The following is a 6,000-nucleotide window of genomic DNA, read 5'->3' as shown; positions in this document are numbered from 1 at the left end:
TTAAAGGGCACTTCCGACTTCCTTCCCCGTCCTTCCCTACTCCGATGAGACCGATGACCTCCCTGTCTGGTCTCCTCCTCCAACAACAAACCAACAGAATGCTGCTATGCAACTACAGACGGCCTTCATGTCGATAAAAACAGCCCCTCTTGTTAATTAATTCACATAGAACTCAAATACGACTAAAATTATTTAAAAATATTCTATTTCGCAAGTCCGTTTGCTCAGTTAACATTTTTATTGACTGCTTTACCAGATGTTCTACTATCTCTAGCTCTTGCAACAGCTTCCTTTTCAGTGAAAATTTTTAAATTTATGTTTATGTCTAACTTGGAGTAGCTGATTTCTCTCAGGTGCATATTTAACATTGACGGATTACTTTCATCTACATCTACATTTATACTCCGCAAGCCACCCAACGGTGTGTGGCGGAGGGCACTTTACGTGCCACTGTCATTACCTCCCTTTCCTGTTCCAGTCGCGTATGGTTCGCGGGAAGAACGACTGTCTGAAAGCCTCCGTGCGCACTCTAATCTCTCTAATTTTACATTCGTGATCTCCTCGGGAGGTAGAAGTAGGGGGAAGCAATATATTCGATACCTCATCCAGAAACGCACCCTCTCGAAACCTGGCGAGCAAGCTACATCGCGATGCACAGCGCCTCTCTTGCAGAGTCTGCCACTTGAGTTTGTTAAACATCTCCGTAACGCTATCACGGTTACCAAATAACCCTGTGACGTAACGCGCCACTCTTCTTTGGATCTTCTCTATCTCCTCCGTCAACCCGATCTGGTACGGATCCCACACTGATGAGCAATACTCAAGTATAGGTCGAACGAGTGTTTTGTAAGCCACCTCCTTTGTTGATGGACTACATTTTCCAAGGACTCTCCCAATGACTCTCAACCTGGTACCCGCCTTACCAACAATTAATTTTATATGATCATTCCACTTCAAATCGTTCCGCACTAATACTCCCAGATATTTTACAGAAGTAACTGTTACCAGTGTTTGTTCCGCTATCATACAATAAAGGATCCTTCTTTCTATGTATTCGCAACACATTACATTTGTCTATGTTAAGGGTTAGTTGCCACTCCCTGCACCAAGTGCCTATCCGCTGCAGATCTTCCTGCATTTCGCTACAATTTTCTAATACTGCAATTTCTCTGTATACTACAGCATCATCCGCGAAAAGCCGCATGGAACTTCCGACACTATCTACTAGGTCATTTATATATATTGTGAAAAGCAATGGTCCCATAACACTCCCCTGTGGCACGCCAGAGGTTACTTTACCGTCTGTAGACGTCTCTCCATTGATAACAACATGCTGTGTTCTGTTTGCAAAAAACTCTTCAATCCAGCCACACAGCTGGTCAGATGTTCCGTAGGTTCTTACTTTGTTTATCAGGCGACAGTGCGGAACTGTAACGAACGCCTTCCGGAAGTCAAGAGAAATAGCATCTACCTGGGATCCTGTATCTAATATTTTCTGGGTCTCATGAACAAATAAAGCGTGTTGGGTCTCACACGATCGCTGTTTCCGGAATCCATGTTGATTCCTACATAGTAGATTCTGGGTTTCCAAAAACGACATGATACTCGAGCAAAAAACATCTAAAATTCTACAACAGATAGACGTCAGAGATATAGGTCTATAGTTTTGCGCATCTGCTCGACGACCCTTCTTGAAGACTGGGACTACCTGTGCTCTTTTCCAATAATTTGGAACCTTCCGTTCTTCTAGAGACTTGCGGTATACGGCTGTTAGACTCTGACGTGTTCTTTAAATTTTGTGTCAAATTTCTCTCCGTTTCACCACTTAAAATTTATCGCAAACTCCGTAATTTATTTTGTAAACGCTGGATAGTTTGAAAGTCAGGTCCTTCTGCGTTTTGTGACACATGATTTTATTCGGCATATTGTCGGTACTGAATCTAACATGACAGTCTAACGAAACACGCGTGATACTTTATCTTAAATAGTTCCTATGTACGGCATGACAGGGTACTGTAGGTTTCCTGTTTCTGCTTTTTTAGACAGCGCTGTTATACCATTTCTTACTAACTGTTCCGCTTGCAACATCTTCTGGTACATTCCGGTGCGTGTTAAAATCGTAACCGCTATTTGTAGACTTGGCTTCTAATGCTTTTAGTTCTTTATCAGTTTCGTCGTTTTGTAATGGAAGACTCACAAGTGATTCAGTGTGGATCAGAAGAACGATTTTTTATGAGCAGTAGGGTGACAAGAGTTGCTGTTAACTATTCTGTGTGCTGTTTCAGGTCTCCTGTAAACTCCAAACACATGTTTTATATTGCTATTTACAGTTTTTATACTGAGAAATTTGATACTATTCTTCGTTTCTAATTCCACGGTAAATTCCAAATTCTTATGCATGTGTTTTGTGACGGTGGTTTCCGGTTTTATAAGAGTTATGTTTATATATGAGGCAGCAAAGGTGCACGTTGTGCCATTAAACGAATTTGCAAGAACCAGTAAGTTTGCGGTTAGTAGTGTTTTTACTTATGTGATATACTAGTGTAATGTGTGCTTAAAAGCAGATTGTCATATGCAAGACCATATATGCTACTGGCCATTAAAATTGCCACACCAACAAGAAATGCAGATGATAAACGGGTATTCATTGGACAAATATATTATACTAGAACTGACATGTGATTACATTTTCACGCAATTTGGGTGCATAGATCCTGAGAAATCAGTACCCAGAACAACCACCTCTGGCCGTAATAACGGCCTTGATACGCCTGGGCACTGAGTCAAACAGAGCTTGGATGGCGTGTACAGGTACAGCTGCCTATGCAGCTTCAACACGGTGCCACAGTTCATCAAGAGTGGTGATTGGCGTATTGTGACGAGCCAGTTGCTTGTCCACCATTGACCAGACGTTTTCAGTTGGTGAGAGATCTGGAGAATGTGCTGGCCAGGGCAGCAGTCCAACATTTTCTGTATCCAGAAAGGTGCGTACAGGTCCTGCAACATGCGGTCGTGCATTATCCTGCTGAAATGTAGGGTTTCACAGGTATCGAATGAAGGGTAGAGCCACGGATCGTAACACATCTGAAATGTAAAGCCCACTGTTCAAAGTGCCGTGAGTGCGAACAAGAGGTGAACGAGAGGTGTAACCAATGGCACCCCATTCCATCACGCCGGGTGATATGCCAGTATGGCGATGACGAATACACCCTTCCAATGTGTGTTCACCGCAATGTCGCCAAAGACGGATGCGACCATCATGATGCTGTAAAAAAAACCTGGATTCATCTGAAAAAATGACGTTATGCCATTCGTACACCCAGGTTCGTCGTTGAGTACACCATCGCAGGCGCTCCTGACTGTGATGCAGCATCACGGGTAACTGCAGCCGTGGTCTCCGAGCTGATAGTCCATGCCGCTGAAAACGTCGTCGAACTGTTCGTGCAGATGGTTGTTGACTTGCAAACGTCCCCATCTGTTAACTCAGGGCTCGAGACGTGACTGCACGATCCGTTACAGCCATGCGGATAAGATGCCTGTCATCTCGACTGCTAGTGATGCGAGGCCGTTGGTATCCAGCACGGTGTTCCGTATTACCCTCCTGAACCGAGCGATTCCATATTCTTCTAACAGTCACTGGATTTGGACCTACGCGTGCAGCAATGTCGCGATACGATAACCCGCAATCGCGATAGGCTACAGTCCGACCTTTATCAAAGTCGGAAACGTGATGGTACGCATTTCTCCTCCTTACACGAGACATTTCAACAACGTTTCACCTGGCAACGCCTGTCAACTGCTGTTCGTTTGTGAGAAATCGGTTGGAAACTTTCCTCATGTCAGCATGTTGTAGGTGTCGCCACCAGTGCGAGCCTTGTGTGAATGCTCTCAAAACCTAATCCTTTGCATCTTCTTCCTGCCCGTTGAATTTCGCATCTGCAGCACGTCATCTTCGTGGTCTAGCAATTTTAATGGTCAGTAGTGTACATGTGTGTGTGTGTGTGTGTGTGTGTGTGTGTGTGTGTGTGTGTGTGTGTGTGTGAAGGACTTGTATCTGTTTCCAAACAGCAGGAAACAGGTTCTGAAGTGACACACTCGGCTCCAGTGCTACGTAAGTAATTTAGCAACAACACTATTTTGTAGCCAAAATAATGTTCACTAATGTGTCTTATGTGTCTGCCCTTTTCTGGTATTCAATTCGCAGACATTTGAAAATGGCCAAATGCTGATTGGTGTACATGGTGCAATAAAGGCGTCTTGCATAATAAAACTGACAGCCTGCGGTACTTTTAAAATGGTTTCGTCGTTTAGAAGTTTCAGTGAGGTTTCGAAGTTACAATGAGGCAGTGGACATGTACATAAAGAAATTAATGGGTTTTAAATAGTCACTGCTTCCATACCAATAATCGGTGCCCTGCAACAATACAACTACCTGCAAAAGACTCCTACACTCGATAACTAGACTGGAAAACGAGCACCATAAACAGTCACTACACTGTGAGAAACCAGCACTGGATCACAGTACAAAACGAAAAGGACACAGACGAACTGCACACTTCAAATTTCCATTGAAGCAAAACGTAATTTACTATCTTCTAATAACTCCCGCGAAGTCCGCTTCGTTCGGTAAAGAGAGCTTTTCAAGGACGGGACCGGAAATGGGTTTGGGTTGTTTGGGGGAACAGACCAAACAGCGAGGTCATCGGTCTCGTCGGACAAGGGAAGGACAGGGAAGGAAGACGGCCGTGCCCTTTCAAAGGTACCATTCCGGCATTTGCCTGGAAATCACGCAAAACCTAAATCAGGATGGCCGGACGCGGGATTAAACCGTCGTGCTGACCACTGCGCCACCTCGCTCGGTTCGTTCGGTAACCATCACCACCAGCCAGCTGGTTGCCCCACTCTGTTCTAGGAGTCATCTTACTACAAGGTCGCTGTACGCCCACATGACAGCAACCCCCCTCTTGAAGTGGACGAACAGCTCAACCAGTTCCTATGCCAGCACACCAGAACACATTCTTGAACTCTCCGAAAACTCTGCACACGGGGAAACGTCTTCGTTGACCACTATCAACTTTCAAAATACCGTAGGCAACACTGCCTCCGCCCTGGAGGGCACAAAACTAGCCTCGTGCCCCCACGACCCTTGCCAGCCAACACTTGCTTTGCGAGCTACCAAAACCGCTCCACCAAATTATTTTGTGATGCAAATCAGCCTCCAGATAAGAAAGTAAGCACTTGGGCATGTTTTGCTAATGTACATAATTCTTACTGCAAGATGCTTCCTGACGATCCTCTGAGTTGTTTCTTTTCCAAAAATCATTAGGAAACACGGCCCATTCCAGTTAAATCATTCGCCTTTTAAAACAGTATGGTCGGTTTAGACCACTCCCATTTAGCCAATTAAGAGATCAGTAGTCCCGAACCTGCACACCAGTAGTTGCATCTTTGAGTAGTGGTCAAAATGTCCTGAATCCCAGGTCCGAACCCAACCACTGCTTAAATTCTGAATAAGGATCATCATAAATGGAAGCCGAAGACTCCTGGCGTAACAAGTCACTCTCATTCTGCCAACGACCTAGTCAAAGAGGGCCGAGGATCGAATAGAGGTTGAGGGCACCCTCTTGCTCTGGGTGGTCTAAACCGCCGCTAGAAGGTGGAAAAATCAGCAATGTTCAACAGCAAGAGGATGGAGAAGGCAATGAAAATCGCTGTATTAAAGACACATAATCTATATCCACAGGAGGCCTGTAATTTAAAAAGTGTCATGATCTGTCCAATAGCAAAAGATTGCAGATTAGTCTCCCATTCAGATCTCTAAAAGGGGACTGCCATGGGGGAAGTGATCATCAGAAAAAGATAGAAAAACCAACTACGGGATAACATTCTACAAGTCGGAACTTCGAATATCAGTAGTCTGAACGTAGTAGTAAACCTAGAACATCTCACAAGGGAAATGCAAAGGCTCAGTCTAGATACAGGGAGGGGTGCGTTGTTGGT

The sequence above is a fragment of the Schistocerca gregaria genome, chromosome 4 (assembly GCF_023897955.1).
Source record: "Schistocerca gregaria isolate iqSchGreg1 chromosome 4, iqSchGreg1.2, whole genome shotgun sequence".
Lineage (NCBI taxonomy): Eukaryota > Metazoa > Arthropoda > Insecta > Orthoptera > Acrididae > Schistocerca > Schistocerca gregaria.
This window is presented reverse-complemented; position numbering follows the sequence as displayed.